This window comes from Narcine bancroftii, chromosome 10 (genome assembly GCF_036971445.1).
Source record: "Narcine bancroftii isolate sNarBan1 chromosome 10, sNarBan1.hap1, whole genome shotgun sequence".
Lineage (NCBI taxonomy): Eukaryota > Metazoa > Chordata > Chondrichthyes > Torpediniformes > Narcinidae > Narcine > Narcine bancroftii.
Window position 1 is genome coordinate 80,876,287 of NC_091478.1, and position 19,094 is coordinate 80,895,380.

Here is a 19,094-nt window from a genome sequence, read left to right on the forward strand (position 1 = left end):
GAGAGATGGCATTTTCAAGAGAGAAACAAAGGAGATACCTGAGAAAGCAAGGGCCAGAGACATGACACATTTTGGGGATTACATAATCTTTTCCTCACTGGAATTAATCTAACAGATCTCTGCTGATAATTAGTGAGTGCATCTGTGTAATACTTTTATCATATTTATTAAATTGAGTATTATATGGTTTATTGTACTGTTACAGAGTTCTGTGTTGTTTTTTTTTGTTTGGTTTTATGTTTTATGTTTTAAAAAAAGTGACAGTTTTCCTTGGAGAGCCAAGGTGGACTGCTGAGAGAGTGGGAGACGGACTGAGCATGTGCAGAAAATGATCTAAAAATTTCTGGACTTGGATAATAAACCACCACTGGGTGGTGCTATGGAGTGGAAGAAGTCCCAGAGCATGAGTCATGGTCTGGAGGACAGTTTAGAATGTTGGGATTTCAAAAAGGATGAACATTCTGAAGGCAGCCAGAAGGATAAGGATCCAGACCAAGCCAGTGGTTTCTTTGCTTCGGTTGAGATCGAAGTTTTGTGAGTCTTGTGTGTTTTTGTGTCTGTTTTTCTGTGGGCTGGTTGGAAATATAACTTAGACTTTAATTACATATGTTATATTTAGGCTGGGGAATTTATTAGTTTTACTCTGTTATAGAAATTTGCATAATAACCAGTGGGCATTGTTATAAAAGGGGGGATTTTGAATTAAAATTTGAAGATGAATTTTTGTTAATAAAGTAATTGTTCATCTTTACCCCTGTGTGATATGCCTTCTTTGTGGTTGCTAGTTTGATCTTGTAACAGTACCAGTTATACACTGAAATATAGGTTATAATTCTGGAGCTCAGGAATTCATCTTGGTTTAGTGGTTGACATTATAAGAATGTATGTGTGGTCTACCTGCTCATTTCATGTACTGGGCTACTTCCTTGTCCCATTCATGCAATGAGTAGGTATGAAAATTAGGTATATATAGGGAAATAGTAGACCTTTTGTCAGCTAAAAAAAATTAGCCCTTCACCCTGCTGATACTGGAGGATAATTAGGAGATATGGTAGTGTGCAGTGGCTCTTCCTTGTTCTGGTAGTCAAATCTGGCATAGAAGGCATTGAGTTCATCGTGGAGTGAAGTTTTCTGTCTCTTCCAGCACTGGATTTGGTTTTGTAGCAGCTTTTGTCATATAGGCCCTGCACAGCTATTGTTTCAATATTCTATTAATGTTAACATTAATTTTTTTAATATAGAGTTAAGGATTCATTCTAACACTCTGGTGATTTGTCAGGTTACTACTTACAGAAGCATTTTTTTTCTCCACGCAGTGTAACTGTTGCATCTGTTTGGGTAACAATTATAATATTTGTAAAAAAAGTGATTCATCTTATTTCATTATAGCATATTGTTAGAAAACTACAAAAACATTATACAAATATTTTTTTTCCTGTGTTTTCAAATTAGTTGCAATTTTCTGCTTGCTTTGAATTTTTTTAATAAAAAGTAAATTATGAATAAATAGGCATTAAGCATGGGCACCATAGCAGGGTTCTTGAGAGTGGTTAATGAAGTGAAGAATAGTTAGTTGGGAATGTAGTTTTAAGGAGTAAAACAAGGTTTTGGAAGGGAAATAGTGCAAAACAGAAAAGTGGTCCCTGAAATCATCTTATTCACCTACTTTATATCTACAAAGCTTTGTACAAATATTCAACCACATCTCTGTACCTCCTTTAGAAAAGTATTTCCTTCATTTGTTCCTGTTAGCAAAATGCACATTTGCATATACATCCATTTAAAGTCTGTCAATATCTCTTTTTATTGTTTGTCATAACTTGCCGTGTCCTTGATAAATTTTGGAATATTACTTGGAAAACTGTCAATATGTATCAAGAAAACCTCCTGGGTGCACCACAGCACTTATTTCTATAGGCTGAGAAGCAACTAATCACATTGACTCATTTCACTATCTATAACTCACTTTTGTATGTATGCTGGGACTCCTTTTTTTCAGATTTATTGTCAGAGTACATACATGGCATCATATACAATCCTGATTCTTTTTCCTGTGATTGAGGCAGAATTACCACTTATTGGTGGCAAAAAAAACTATGCACTTTACATATGTAAATGAATAAAGAAATGCAAACCATCTGTTTGATACAGAGGATTGCACCAAATTTATTAATAAACTTGCATGGTATTTTGTCCATTGTCTTGACAGTCCACGCATAAAACACTGACAACTTAGTGCTCATTAATCCTTATGGCTTTATCAAAAATTAGGTTAGCTAAGTGAGGTTTGGTTTAACATCTTTATTCTGTCTTTGCAAGTTGATCCATGATAGTCCAAATGAGTTTTAAATTTATTGAAGTAAACTTTAATTTGATTATATAGAAATACTGGAGGAACTTTTGAATTTGATTACAGTCTTGAACATTATTCCTAGAGTTGTGGCCTTTTGTAATATTTACAGTCAGTCGTATAGTGTGCTTCTACTATCTTAGAATTTATGCATTTCATTTATATCTGGTGACATAATTGTCATAATAATCTGCCTTTTCACTACATTGAATTGTTTTATTGTTACATGTACTTAGCTACAATAAAAATCTTTGCATGTTAAGCAAGCAAATCAATTCTAACAAAAACAAGATGACAATGTAGGGAGTAGTGTAAAAATAAGTAAAAAGGTGCAATGTACAGAGAAAAGTACAGAAAAATTGGTGCATGGTACAGAAAAAAATACAGTTGAAAGATCACGGACATCACTTTTTGCCAGTGTGAGATCTATTTAAGAGTCTAATAATAGCAGGAAATAAATTCTATGAATTTGACAGTTTGTGATTTTAAACACCTGCATCTTCTGCCCAATGGAAGTGGGTGGGGGCAGGGGGGAATAACAGAAGAGGATATGAGTGGAGCGGGACAGGTTCCATAATAAACAAGTTGCTTTCCTGAGACAGCAGGAGCAACAAATGGAACTGATGGAGGGGAGGTTGGTTTGAATGTTGGCCTGTGCTGTGTTTAGAACTCTATACCTTAGTGCACTCATAATCTCAATGATTTTTTTGACTATTTCGTCTCTTTAAAATGACTTTGGTAGCAGCATCCTTCATGGCTGTGAAATGTACATTCATAGATGTTTTTCTTGAATTATCTGTACTCCTGCTAACAGTTCATTTTAAATGCCTGTAGAAGATATTGATTTTTTTTTATTTGTCAGACCTCAATCTTTGCCTCATTTTTACATCTTCTCTGATCTCACTATAACTAGCCTGATTTTTGCATGCTATTTCTCTGACATCTGTCATGTGATGCATTTTTCTGCTTTATCTTGCTCTCCATCTTTTTCCATGCAGGGAGTTCTGGCTTTGATTGTGCTGCCTTCTTTCCCTGAAGGAAATATTTCTGGACTGTACAAGAATCATTTCCTCTTTAAAAGCTTCCAATTGTTCAGTTACAGTTTTGCCTGCCCGTCATTGATTCCAATTTACTTTGGTTTGATCAGTTTTCAATCTGCTGAAATTGGTGCTCTTTTAATGTGATATTTTTTAGTCTAGAATTTATCTTTACTATGGTTAATCTGAACCTTGTATAATGATCACCATTCATTTAATTTTTCCTCATTGATTCTTAACCATTTAACTCTTTTCATTTCCCAAAAAGGAATCTCTTGATGAGCTGGAAAATCTTCTGAGTATATTCCAAAAGAGAGTTCTTGTATTTCTATAATTTCATTCAAATTTACCTTCTACCCTTTCTGATAGTAGTTAGCCTATATGATGTACCAGGAATATTGCTGGCATTTTACTTAATTCTAAGAATGAAAATCTCTTGAAGGCTTTAAGCTTTCAAGTGCTGGTGTAACTATATACACCACAGTTTTCAATGATAAAGGTCGTGAATTTGGAAGAAATGACTCCTGTGTGCCAATCAGTGGGATTGAGGGAGATGTGGAAGAGAATATTCAAAATGAATGAAGACCCAATCAATTGATTGATTTGTCCTGCATGTCATTGAGTTTTTTTTGTCATTGGAACTGCATTCATCTAGACATGTGGAAAGTATTCCATGTTCCTTGTAGTTGAGAAAAGGTCTTGGAGAGACCTGGAGGTGAGTTGTTCATTGCAGAGCGCCCATTATCTGACCTGCTCTTCAAACTGAAATATTGGTGGATCTGGTTCAGTTAAGTTTTTTGTCAATGCTGAACAGCAAGATTTTGGCTTTGTAAAACTTTTTCTGTCTTTGAATACAAGGAGGTCGTTAGATTGTCCCTCAATACACACTTGATAAGCAATGATGTTGATGGAGATCTCAATAAATGCTGCTGAATATCAAACACAGTTGCTTGGGCAAGTTTATTGCCTGCAATGTCTGAATGTAACTTTCCACCTATCAGGGCATGCTAGAAGATTCAAGACTAAGCTCCGTTCAGTTTAGAACATTTCATTCTCTCAAGAGTTGTTAATAGAATCGAACATTGTACAATCATCTGCGACTCTCCCAATTTTAGAATAAACAATGGGAGCAAGGACACTTACAGTGTCCTCCATAATGTTAAGGACAAAGACATTTTTTCTTTCTTTACTTTCCCCTGATCTCCACAGTTTTACATTTTTAATCAAACATTTGGTTAAAGTGCACATTCCAGATTTTATTCAATGTTCGTTGTATACATTTTGGATTGTCCATGTGGAAATTACAGCACTTTTTATACATAGTTTCCCATTTTAGGGCACCATAATGTTTGGGAGATTTGGATTGACAGGTGTTTGTGATTACTCAGGTATGTTTGGTGCTGGTATAACAGACCTCGGATTACTTCTGAGCTCCAGATCAACTTTGAAATCTGCAGTTGCCATTTTTCAACAAGAACCAGAGTTGTGCCAATGGAAGTCAGAGGTTATAAGGCTGAAAAACAAGAATAAAATGGTAAGAGAATGCCCAAACTTTAGGATTACCAAAATCAACTGTTTGGAACACTTAAGAAGAAGGAGCTGCTGGTAAGCTCAGTCATTGCAAAGGGACTGGTAGGTCAGGGAAGATCTCCACTGCTAAAGACAGAAGAATTCTCATCATAATGAAGAAAAATCCACAAATTTGTGTCTGACAGATCAGAAACATGCTTCTGGAGGCAGGTGTTCATGTATCAATAGTTACTTTCTGCAGAAGACTTCATGAACAGAAATGGAGGCTACACAGCAAGATGCAAGCCACTGGTTAACCACAAACAGGATGACCAGATTACAATTTGCCAAAAATTGTTTAGGAGCCTGCAGAATTCTAGAAAAAGGTCTTATGGACAGTTGAGAGCATGATTCACCTGTATCAGAGTGATGGCAAGAGCAAAGTGTGGAGATGTAAAGGAAAAGGCCAAGATCCAAAGCATACTACCTCATCTGTGAATTTTTGTGACCTGAGGATGTATAGCTGTCACAGTTACTAGTGCACTTGTCTTTATTAATGATGTAAATGCAGATGGCAGTAGCGAAATGAATTCCGAGGTGTATCAAAATAGTTTATGCACTCAAGTTCGAGAAAATGCCTCCAAACTCATTGGATGATGATTCATCCTACATCAAGACGATGATTCCAAACATACTACTAAAGCACAAAGGAGTTTTTAAAGCTAAATTCTGGAAAATTCTTGAATGGCTTAGTCAATCACCCAATTTAAATCCATTTGAGCATGCCTTTCATGTACTCCTGAATGCAGGAGCTGAGGATAGCTGCAGTAGAGACCTGGCAGAACATCGCCAGCAAAGATGTTCAGCACCTGGTGATGTCTTTGAATCATGGCCTTCAAGCAATTATTGCATGCAAGGGATATGCAACAAAGTGCTAAATGGACTACTTTAATATACTATTGTAATGTCCCAAATAATATGGTGTGTTGAAATGAGGGGATTATGTATAAATGTGCTGTAATTTCTACATAGTCAAATGTACACAAATAACCTTGAATTAATCTGGAATGTTGATTTTAATCACCTGTGAATTTTTTGATGAGACATTTAAAAGTTGGAGCACAGGGGAAGGGGTGGGGAAAGTGTCTTTGTCCCATACATGGAGGGCACTGCATGTAGCAGTTGAAGATGATTGGTGTTGGAGACCACCTGGCGAACTCTTCCAGCAGTAGCCTGGAGTTGAGATGAATAACCTCCAACAACCAAACCACGATCATTGTCCTTTTGTGTGATATTATTCCATCCATAGGAGTGTTTTCCCCTTTTGGCTGTTTCATTTCCATTTTGTCAGAATTCTTTGACATTCACGATCACTTTGATCTCACCATTGAAGCTCTACTTTTCAATGTTTGTTTGTACCAAGCAGGTGTTGAAGTTCCAAGTCCTAAAAAGTTCTGCCGGGGGAAGTGTTTTCCACATCTTCTCCCTACGCCATCACGCCACGACCCCATGAAGTTCCAAGTCCATGTCACAAAATGTATTAGCATTTCATTATCAGGATAATGAGTAAGTGCCCCTTGATTTTATCTTTCATTGCTTTGGGGATTGAGGGGGGATTACTGGATTGGATTTGTCCTAGTTTGTAGATGGAAAATTCATAAGATATGAAACAGCTTGCTTTTTTTTCCACTTTCAGATTTATTGTAAGAGTACATACATAACATCAAATACAACCTTGACATTCTTTTTCCTGCAGGGGAGGTAGAATTACCACTTATTGGTAGTGCAAAAAATAAACAAATAAAGAATTGTAAACTGATAACAAATATAAACAAAACTGTGCAAAACAATCAATGAAGTGCGCAAGTACGAGTCCTTAAATGAGTCCCTGATTGAGTTTGTTGATGAGGAGTCTGATGGTGCAGGGTAGTAGCTGTTCCTGAACCTGGTGGTGTGAATCTTGTGGAACCTATATATTTTTACTGATGGCAACAGATCATGTGCTGGGTGGTGTGATGCTTGATAATTGCTGCTGGTATCTGACAGGAGCATTCCCTACAGAGCTTTACACCCAGGGGTATAGGTTTCTCCATACCAGACGATGATTCAGCCTATCAGCATACTTTTCACCCAACCTCTAGAAATTTCACGGGGTTTCTGGTGTCATACCAAATCTCCACAAACTCCTGAGGAAGTAGAGGTGCTGACGTGCTTTCTTCACGATGCCAATAGTGTGTTGGCTCCAGGAAAAATCCTCCCAGATGGTAACTCCCAGGAATTTAAATTTGCTCACCCTCTCCACTCTGATTTCCCCCCCCCCCCTTCAATAATCACTGGATCGTACACCTTTGGGTTTCCCTTCCTGAAGTCAACAATCAGCTCCTTAGTTTTAGTTGTTGTTTTCAATCCTATATGCTGGCTCATTGCCCCTTTTTCTTTACAACCCACTAGCGTGGCATCATCAGCAAATGTATAGATGGTGTTACTGTCGTACTGAGGTAAGTAAGTGGAAAGTCAGTAGAGCACTGAGCTAAGAACAGAGCCCTGTGGTGCTCTGGTATTGATGGAGATTGTGGAGGAGGTGTTCTTGGCGGTCCTCTCTGATTGTGGTCTGGAGGTGAGGAAATCCATGATCCAATTACAGGGTTGTGTTTGAGTCCCAAGTCTTAGTTTGTTGATCAGTTTTTAGGATATGATGGTGTTAAATGCTGAAGAGTAGTTGATAAAGAGCATCTTGATGTGTGCATCTTTATTGTCCAAGTGTTCCAGGGCTTTGTGTAGAGCCAGTGAGATGGCATCTGCCATAGACCTATTGTTGCAACCGGTGAATTGGAGCATATCCATGTCACTGCTTAGTCAGGAGCTGGTATTTATTGTACAAACACTTTAATCATTGCCTCCTTTTAGTTTTAATATCTGGGTGATTTTTCTCTCCTCTCCCCACCCCCTTTCTCCTCTTTCTTCTCCCCCCCACCCCAAAAAAAAATTGCTGGGCAGGTACTCGTGCAACTGCAGTGCAATACCTGACTAGTTTAACTTCAAATCATAGAATAGCATCAGGACAGGCCCTACAGCCCATGTTTTTGTACCAAATGTGATGTCCATATTAAACTCTGTTGCTTGCCCTTGATGGACATCCATCAATTCCCTTCATTTTGTTTTTGTCCATGTAGAAGCCTTTAAAATGCTACTATATCTGCTTCCACCATTTCTGGCATCCCATTCCAGACACAGTCCCCCTTCCTGTTTGAACTATGTACATATTGCTTCAAGAAACTGTAATGGACGTGCTGATCAAATTCTGCCACATCTAAGCTTATGGTGTTAATGATATCCTGGTTGATTTTGGGGAAATTGAAGTCTCCAACAATGATGACCCTGTTGGTTTTGCAACTTTATGATCTGGCTGAACATCTGTACTTCCATCTCCCAGTGGCCATTGGGAGGCCTATAGTACAACCCTATCTGAGTGATTGCACCTTTCTTATAATCACACTGCTTCAATTGTTGATCCCACCATTAGATCCTCTCTGAGTACAGTTGTGATGCTAAACCTCCATCCCTTTTACCTCTTCCTCTATCATGTCTAAAACAACAAAACTTGGAAGCATTGAGCTGCCAATCCTCTCCCTCTTAGAGCCAAATCTCTGCCATAACATAATTCCAGTTCCCAATCTGCCTTGCCCTCAATGGTCCTTGCATTAATATAAACAGACTTCAGCCATTCAGTGTCACTGTGATCATTCCTGTCCTTTCTTTCAGACTTGTTTGGCTGAGCATCTGCCATCTCCTCAACTCCTCCACTTGCTGCCCTGCTGCTCAGGGTCGTCGTCCCCTTCCAGTTTAAACTCTTGAAAGTAGCATGATAGAAATTCATATCTAAGATACTGGTCCCTCTGCACCCTTCAGATGAAACCTGTCTCTTGTGTACAGCTGCCACCTACCTGGAAGAGAGCCCAATGATCCAAATATCTGAATCCCTCCCTCTTGCACTAGGTCCTTGGCTATGCATTAAACTACACTATCTTTCTATTTCTTATCTCATTGATATGTAGCACAGGTAGTAATCCTGAGGTGCAACCCGAGATATCCTGCTCCTTAAAATAAAATGATGCTCAGCTCCCTGAGCTCATTCTGCCAGACCACATTTCACTTCCTACTTGTGGCAAATTTACCATAGCATTGGTGATGGATATAATAGGTGGTACCAACTGGCTAGTAGTATGGGGTGTTGAGTTAAACACATTCAACGTGTTGAATTTAATTTTCAACAACTAAATTGTAGGGGTATGTATACATATACAATCTTTTTGGAAGAAAATTCAATCATTTTTAGAATACCTGTATAAGATTAAAATAGTTTTAGATCCAACAGTATTTTTATTTGGTAGTTTGCAACCTCTGAAAGGATTGGGATTAAATAAGTTTCAGCTTGCTTTTGTATATTTAGCTTTATCTGTAGCGAAAAAATGTATTGCTAGTATGTGGAAAGATACAAATATGATTGATATTAGTAGATGGCATAATGAGATGAAATATTGTTTAATAATGGAAAAAATTCCATATGTTTCACATGATAATTACAATTTTTTTTATTAATAAGTAGCTGTTATACTCAGAATATTTAGATTTCAATTTATATTGATTAGATTTTAATATGTATATTTAACTTTTTCTTTAATATTTTTTTCTTTTTTATGGCTCTCCTTAGGAGAGTTGGCTGAAGGGGGTTGAAGGGGGGTTTCTTTATAAATATATATAAAACAAAATGTTTATGTTTAATTGCTGTATGTCATATTTGTTTTTTGATTGAATAAATAGTTCAATTGTAGGGGTATCTGTTTTCAAGAATGTAAAATTATAGAAAAATGCAATGGGAGCATGTTGTACTCTTCATGTTAAGTATGAGTAGCAATGTTTTTTGTGTGGTTTCAAGGAAGTAATGTTGCTCATGAGAAAAAAAAATTCTTTGCTTTAGCAAATTATTGCTATGGTATTGGTAAGTCAAACAATTTCTGAGGAGGTCAACCTTATTGTAGCAAAAGAAGTTTTGCGGGGTAGCTAAATAAGTCAGTACCTGATTTTGAAGTCCACAAGAACGTGATGCAATCCAATGAAGCTCACAAAGATGAGATGTCAGTTTTCTGTGGAGTTCAAGATGGACTTGCATGAAGGAAAATGGATCAATGAAAAACTGATAAATGTACAAAGTGAAATATTCAGAGACTTCCAAATATATCTAAAAATCAAGATCATTTTTATCATCTGATTGTACAACCTTATGAAACAACATTCTCCAGTCTTCAGTGCAAAACATGGAAGGGCATCTCAGTTGTGATAACCTGGCTCTGGGTCAAATGGAGATGATCAGTTGAGAGTTTGTCATGCATGCAAGTACAATATATAGATGCACTGAAATTATTGCTGCAGTTGCATGGGTAATTTAGTTACTGTATTGTGCCAAGATAGAAAAAGGTATTTGATGTGAAAGATTGATAAATATTCACAGTTACAATGAGTGCCAGAAAATGAATAACATTTCATTTGTACCCAGATTTTTTTTATGGTGCTGGAGTAATTTGTGGTTGAAGTAGGAAGGGAGAAGTTCAAGAGAGGTTTTTTTAGGGGAAAAATTGTCCTTGAACTTGGAGGAGCTGCACTTCAGACTTCTATCTTTTGCCTGAAAGAAACAGTGAGGAGATTGCAACCAACTGGATGTAAACCCCTGACACCTTAAGGCAGTAACATGTTCAATAGATAGGAGGTCACTGCCTGTGATATACTTGGCTAGGTTTGCCACTTTCTTCAGCCTTCTGCATTCCGGAGAATTGGGGTTTCCAAACCATATGTTTTCATGGTACACCTGTAGAAGTTTGGAGTATCCAATGACATGCCAAAAATCTCTTCAGACTTCTTAAAGTTGGCATATTGGTGTGCCTTCATGGTTTACTTGATGGCAACAGGAGTGAGACTCCGATATGTGGACTCCCAAGACTCCTCTCCACTGATGTCCCTTTAATGAATTAGTCCCTCAGCCTCTCTTCTCCCCACAATCGACAGTAAGCTCCTTGTTCTTGCTGGGGCTGAGAGCAAGATTGTGGATCTGGCACTACACAGTCGTGTGCTCTTTCGTCATCCTATATTCTGACAGATCATTACTCTTTATTTGGCCAATAATGGAGGTGTCATCTGCAAATTTATAGATTGACTATGCAATTATGAATGTATAGGGAATAGAGCAGAATGTATATGGAACAGAACAGAGGACCAAGCACACGGCCTTGAGATGCCCCTATGTCGATAGTCTGCGAAGAGGAGGTGATGTGCAAAACCTCACTCATTTGTGTTTGCTGATGAGGAAATCAAGGACCCAGTTGTAAAGAGCTGAACAGAGTCCAAAATCCCTCCATCCTTGCAACTATTTTGCTCCAGATTCTACTAATAGAACATTAAAAATGTACACCACAGCAACAGGCCCTAAGCAGGACTGGTCAGTGCTTAGTGGGGAGACTGCCTAAGACCACCAGGTGCTGTAGGTTTCTGAGAGGGGTGCTGGACAAAGATGATTTTTGGTCTGTCTTATTAAAGACAAAAAATTAAAGAATTTCATGTATGTTACTTTATAAATGTAGTAGTATGTGCCAATAATGGTTCTTTTACTTTTCAGTCCACCATGTCTGTGCTGATCACAATGTCAATCCAACTAATTTCATCTGCTGCATGTGATCCATATCACTCTATTGCACCCCACACTGTTCATGTATCTCTCTGAATGTCTTTTAAATGTTTGTTGGGCACTATCAGTCACCCCAGTCAATACAATGACAAAGATTAGGGAATTGATGGGCTTTATTGCACAGAAGACTTGAGCTGGCCCAGATCCAAACTAGCAGAGAAGTGGCAAATGGAGTTCAAACCAGATAAGTGTGAGGTGATGCATTTTGGAAGGACTAACCAGAAGGCTGAGTACAGGGTTAATGGTTGGTTACTTCAGAGTGTGCATGAACAGAGGGAACTTGGGGTTCAAATCCACATATCCCTCAAGGTTGTTGCACAGGTTGTTCGGAGAGTTAAGAGGACTATGGGATGCTGGGCTTCCCTAATAGGGGAAGTGAAAGGTGGCCCGACCTTTATGGTCTGGGTCCCAGGGGTGAGGTAAGAGTGTCATCAGGAGGCGGGCCAGCCTGAGCCAACTAGCAAACATAATCCATACCATTACAATGTTGCAATCATATCTGCTTCGATCACCCTCCTTGACAGCACCTTATAGACATGATGAAAAAAATACTTGCCCTGTACTTTAAACATTTCCCCTCTCATTCTAAGGTGGGTGGGGAAAGAAAATGGTAGCAGTCCCAGTGCTGCTGTAATGGCAGTGCTGCCGCTGATGTAGACCTGGGAGTGGGAAACAGATGCAGTGCTGCTTTGCAGGGTCCTACTGATGCAGATGGATCCTGCAACCTCTGAGGTTTGTGCCCAAGATAGTGGCACTAGTGCTGGGCAGTGGACCATGAAGGTTTGCAGACTGCAGGGAAGTGGACCAATGCAGGGTACCATATACAGGGAGAATGCCTCCATTGAGAAGAAGCATAAGAGGTGACCCTACTGGACAATAACCACAACAACAGGCCAATGAGGTGCTCAGCAGCTGAAGGACCCATTCAAGTTGCAGACTGCTGGTGACGTGGTCACAGGGTTGGGAATCCTTTTTAATTTTTAACAGATGTACAGTATGGTAATAGGCCATTTCAGCCCAAGAGTACATTCAAGGGTGAAGGTTAATTGGGCAGCATGGACTCGGGCTGAACTGGCTTGTTGTCATGCTGTATTTTTAAATTTAAAAAGTTGCCCACCTCTGGAAGGACACAAACAGGCTATGAGCTGCTGGCAATTTGAAGTCGAAGAACTTGCAAGCTGCGGGCTGCTGGAGACTGGCTCATGGAAACTAGGAATTTTAACCTGGCTGTGAGAGGGTGCAGAGGGAATGAAGGGCTGCCGAGGGGCCTTGGGCGTTGAAGCCCTTGTGATCATTTCAGAGCCTTGTGATCATTTCAGATGTTAGGATCTGGAGCTCAGGTTGCTGATGGTTTGAACTGGAGTCTATACAGCTGCAGAGGCTGTGGGAGCATTGGAGGCAAATCCATGGACATGTAGCTTCTCTGAAGGAACTCTTGAGCTTCTTTCTCCTATTAGGGGAGCTAGGTGATGGTCATTAGCTTCCCACAATATTTTAATTCATTTTATTGGTCCTTGGTGTGCTTAATTGTTATCATATTCATTTTTAATTGGTTGAAATATTGTGAATGGTTTAACCATCAGACTTTTTAAAAATTATATAAAAACTGACAATTAGTGAGGCTATGACACCAGAGGCCCACTTCCTCCTCAGAAGCCACTAGCCCTCACTGGATGCCTATCAAATGTGTAGGATTGGTTGCTTCAGCCAATGTGTAAAGGGTGCCAATGAATGTTGAGGATGGAGCGGAGACAGCACTGATGAAAGCGTTCTAGGAGCCATAGTTGATGCCGGTAGAGGACCCATGATTCGGAGCCGAACAGGAGCGTGGATATGACAACGGCTCTGTCCATGCTGATCTTTGTGTGTTTCTTCAGGTGGTTGTTTTTCCAGACTCTTTTGTGTAGTCTTCCAAAGGCACTATTTGCCTTGGCGAGTCTGTTGTCTATCTCTTTGTCGATCCTTGCATCAGATAAAATGGTGCAGCCGAGGTAGGTAAACTGGTTGACCGTTTTGAGTTCAGTGTGCCCGATGGAGATGTTGAGGGGCTGGTGGTCATGGTGGGGAGATGGCTGATGGAGGACCTCAGTTTTCTTCAGGCTGACTTCCAGGCCAAACATTTTGGCACCAACATCGAAGTACTCAAGCTGGCAGAGTCCGCAAGCATCGAATCCATGCTGCTGAAGACCCAACTGCGCTGGGTGGGTCACATCTCCAGAATGGAGGACCATCGCCTTCCCAAGATCATGTTCTTTCTTTCTTTCTTTCTTTTTCAATCTTTTTATTATTATTATAATTTATAAACACATACAGTTCAAAGAGATATAAAAAAAATACATAGTAAGTAATGAATTAATACAGAGATATTAAACAATAATATTACAGAATAAAAATATATCATAAAAAAAAAATTTTGATCAGTTTAGGGTGTGAACTATCTCTAAAAAAAAGATATAATTAATAACAATATATGAAAAAAGAGAAAAAAAAACCCCAAAAAAGAAGAAAAAACAAATCTGAATTAAAAAAAACTTTAAAAAAAATCCTACAGATATAGCTAAACCACGCCGATCACTCCGATCTCATCTTACAGCCCAATTATCATACATAATCATAGAAAGAAAACAGAGCCAGATCAACTCACCACAAATGAAAATATTGAATAAATGGTCACCAGGTTAACTCAAACTTAGAAGGGGATTCATAGACAGAGTTTCTAATTTTCTCTAAATTTAAACATAGTATAGTTTGGGTAAATCATTGGAAAACAGTGGGAGGATTTACCTCTTTCCAATTTAATAGTATAGATCTTCTAGCCATTAGTGTAAGAAAAGCAATCATACGATCCGCAGGAAGAGATAAATAAGTCAAATCTATCATAGGTAATCCAAAAATTGCAGTAATGGGATGTGGTTGTAAATCAATATTCAAAACAGTAGATATAATGGAAAAAATTTCCTTCCAATAATTCTGTAAAGAGGGACAGGACCAAAACATATGTGTAAGGGAAGCTATTTCCAATTGACATTTATCACATATAGGATCGATATGAGAATAAAAGCGATGGAGTTTATCTTTAGACATAAGAGCTCTATGAACAACTTTAAACTGTATTAGTGAATGTTTTGCACATAGAGAAGAAGAGTTTACCAGTCGCAAAATTTTATTCCAATTTTCATTAGAAATATGAAGATTGAGTTCTCTTTCCCAATCTTTTTTAAACTTTTCAAAAGTCCCAGAATTTATTTTTGTAATTATATTATATAATTTAGATATCACACCTTTTGGAGGGAATTTTGAATATAGTATATCCTCTAAAACAGTCGTAGTCTCCCGATTGGGAAAAAGATCGTGTTCTATGGCGAGCTCTCCACTGGCTACCAAGACAGAGGTGCACCAAAGAAGAGGTACAAGGACTGCTTAAAGAAATCTCTTGGTGCTTGCCACATTGACCACCGCCAGTGGGCTGATATAGCCTTTAACCGTGCTCGGCGGGCAGCAACCTCCTTTGAAGAAGACCGCAGAGCCCACCTCACTGACAAAAGACAAAGGAGGAAAAACCCAACACCCAACCCCAACCAACCAATTTTCCCTTGCAACCACTGCAACCGTGCCTGCCTGTCCTGCATTGGACTTGTCAGTCACCAACGAGCCTGCAGCAGATGTGGCTATACCCCTCCATAAATCTTCGTCTGCGAAGCCAAGCCAAAGAAAAAAAGGGTGCAAGTTGATTCAACTTGTTACCTACTTATTTATGTTCATTATTCACTGCATTAAATTTCATTTATCATTGTCTTCTTGCAGACGAGTACTAATGTCACTGTTTACCATGTGTAAGTTGTGTGCTGTCCACAAATTTGGAAATTTTGGCCTACAAGCCTGTATTCAAGTTATTGAAAAATATTAAGCTAATTCTCTGCAGGAATTAAACATTGTGCTTTGTACAAAACCAGCCAAGTACACGTGAATTATTTTGTTTTGAGTTCCATTATCAGGAGTCTTGCTTGCTGTAACCGCTGTGATTTTCATATTTTGTAAATGTTTTTCATATTTTTGTATTTTCTGTTTGGTTTTTCTGTTAAAGTTTCTGCCTTGGCTCAATGGTAACATTTTTGTTTCCAAGTTCAATCATATTGTATGGAGACTTAATCTATATTTTAATTTCCAAACTCTGGGAGTGCTCTGCTGCCAATGGCACTATCTTTTGGATGCTGGATGAAGAACGGTCTTCTCTGCTGTCTTCAGTGGACATAAGAATCTAATTTTTGAAATAAAACAAAGGAGCACTCTTCAGCTTGTGGGGTTATGATTTCTCCTGCCATCAACATCAATAGATACACTCATTGTATTGGTCTCTTTGCTGTTTGAAGAACCATGCTGAAAGCAATGAGGGCTGCCAAGTTTTCCCAAGGTAATAAAGGATCTGTAAACCTCTTTGAATTTTATTTGCTGCCTTAATTTTGCCCATAGTCCTGAACAATCGCAGTTTGTCCTTCCTGCCTTTTCCCTTAACCTTTCATTTTTTGAGGGAAAGTAATACTGATATGTTTTAATCATCAAAAATTCATGTGCTGGCATTTTCCATGACTGTTTTGTTCTTCTTCACAACCATCTTAATGCTCATTCTCTTACATCAAGGGATTTGTTATTTTGTTTATGCCAATTATTAAAATATATTTAGACTGTGGAAAAATGAATGTCTTTGGTTAATAATGTGCATTTTGGGTTGAAGACCAGTGGACATGGTGGCTGCACAGATAACTACACTGCATATTATGTGACGTGTTGGAGAGGCCTTGAGTTGAAAATGGGGTTGAAATGAAATTCCTTCCGTGTTTGGTAGTATATATGCATTGCATTACAGTAATACTAACTCCTATTGATCTCTTTTGTATATTATGCATTTCCACACAGAAAACGGTATAAAATGACACCATAATCGTGTTTGTATATCATAATTGCCGATTATGATGTACATATCATCGCTGTAAATTCTTGTAATAATATTTTTCCAACAATTGAATACTTTAAAAGAAGAGGAATATAAAATGTTGCTTTTAAATTTGAAAAATTTTGATTACATTTTAATTTCTAATCACAGCACAGCCTCTGCAATTTGGTTTGTTTCGAATGTTAGTTCTGGTATCTAATTGCGCCTTCCAAAGTTGCTGATACTTTTCAGTATCATCTTTTTTTTAAAAAAAATGATAGAGATACTAGAGAATTAGTAGGGAGTTATGTTCCTAAATTCCAACAGAAGTTATTAAATTTGGTGAAGGAAAGAAGTAGCAGCCTATGAATTTTTCTTGATAAGGTGGATACAGCAGCATTTCAAAGTGAAATATTGTGCATAATGTGATTAAAATGATGCAAAATTGCTAAAAGAACACAAAACATTTTGCAAACAGTGGATAATTTGGACATTGTGGAAAATTTGCAACAATTTCTCTGCCTCCTTGGAATTGACCTGATGGAGGTGTTTAGATGAGGAGAGGCATTGATTGTGTACCTAGTCAGAGGCTTTTTTCAAGGGCTAAAATGGTTCCCACAAGAGGACATTGGTTTTAAGGTGATGGGGAGTAGGAACAGAGGAGATGTCAGGGCTGTTTTTTTGGTTTTTTTTTACAGAGTGGTGTGTGTGTGGAATGGGCTGCCGGCAATGGTACTGGAGGCGGATATGTTCTTTAAGAGACTTTTTGGATTTGTACATGGGAAAGGTTAGTTATTTCTAAGGTAGGGACATGTTTGGCACAACTTTGTGGGCTGAAGGGCCTGTATTGTGCTGTAACTTTTCTGTTTCTATGTTAATCTCATTTATTTTGTCTTTCAAATATAGTTATTCATATTAGAGTATTAAGGGATAAATAAAGAATGCACAAATTACTCAATTTACAACCGTAGAGGGAGAAATAGATTAACATTTTGGGTCAATGACCTGACATCAAAATTGGATTAACAATGTGAGTGACAGTGAGTATAGAATGGAGAAAAGCAAAAACTACTTTTAAAAGGGTGTACTTTAAAAACATGCAACCACAAAAGGAAGATGGTGAAAAATTAAAGGTGGTGGTAGTAGTAGTCAAGGGACAAGTTTTAAAAAATGCTGAAGAAGATACAAATGAGAGTTATGTAAAATAATGAAGGAAAAAAAACTCCCAGTGTTGGAATGATGGCGACACTCATTAACTGAAATTGATGAATTCACTGAGTCCATTATTTGATTGACTAAGATGAGGTGTGTTTCTTATCGAGCTGATTTGGTATTGTGTAGGAACGGTGATGACCAAAACAAATGAGATTTATAATTAAAGTTTCAATGACTGGAAGCTTGGCTTCATGATATAGATGTATGCCATAACAGTCATTTGGTCATTATCTTGTACTCTTGAGTTTGAAGATTGCAGAGAAAAACAAATCCAGAATAATAGATGTAAATATATACAATTACATTGCCAGTAAGATGGCAGCTGTGGAGAGAAGGGGCAAAGTTCTGGTTTCAGGTGCAAGATTCCCTTTGTCCAGCATTCTTAAGTTTTCCAGCAACTACAGGCTTTTTGAATGTTTCATTTAAATTGCTGGCTACCTGGAATAGAGAGTTTGGGGGCATTTGTCATTATGAGACAAAAACTCAAGACAATAGGATAAAGAATAAGTGACGTGACCTCTCAGATCTGTCCTGCTGTACAATGTAACCCAGACCCATCTCCTCTTCTATGTCAATTTCATTTTGCCAATCATTCAAAATAAATATCTACCTCCCCTTCAAATACCTCCAATGATCTGGCACCACAACTTGTGAGATGGAGATTTCATTTTCTGTGAGTATGCATTCCTAGACTCCTATTTTAAATGGTGCTACCTCCCTTCACCCCCACCACTCCCCTGTAACAAAGTTCGCATTAATGGAAATTTTTCAACATCCACCTTGCCACACCCATTAGTATCTTGTACATTTGAAGATGATTACCTCCTGTTCTTCTCAACTCCAAAGAATAGTGATGTGGCAACCTGCGGCATCCTGACACACTAGATGGCGTCCAAATGCAGCGATCCTGCAAGGGCCATGCCAGTTAAATCTGCTTTCTTCATGGGCTGCTGGCCACATGGCGGGAAACAGTGAGGACTGGCAGCAACGCTGGCAGCTAATGTAATTTCTGCTGGAAGCAGCACAGCAACGAGTCCCAGTGGGTTTATATAAAGGCGGGGCAAACCGTCAATAAAGATAGTATCGACACTACTCCTTTTGTGTCAGTTTCTTACTTTCATGCTCTGCTGTAGCATGTGCTACATTGGTGACCCAGACCAGTCCAAACAGCGCTTTGGATTTGATGATGGAGGAACAAGTGACACTCCATGCTGGACTTTGCAGCCGCTGGTATGGTTCGAGCAGGCGGAGATGCAGTTCCAGATTCGATAGATCACAGCTATGAGGTACTACTATGTGGTGAGCTCAATCAACTAG

At 38.5% G+C, this 19,094-nt stretch overlaps 1 long non-coding RNA gene across 15 annotated transcripts in view; it reads left to right on the plus strand.

The window, feature by feature from the left end:
* Positions 1-19,094, plus strand: part of LOC138744832 (uncharacterized) — a 216,380-nt gene that overhangs the window by 20,113 nt on the left and 177,173 nt on the right. For 11 of the 15 annotated variants that reach the window (XR_011345793.1, XR_011345794.1, XR_011345790.1 and 8 more), the window contains one exon: positions 6,323-6,462. This is a non-coding gene — a long non-coding RNA (uncharacterized lncRNA). Of the gene's footprint in view, positions 1-457; positions 535-6,319; positions 6,463-19,094 lie in introns of those variants that run through there. The other 4 variants (XR_011345791.1, XR_011345792.1, XR_011345798.1 and 1 more) reach the window with 2 other exon arrangements.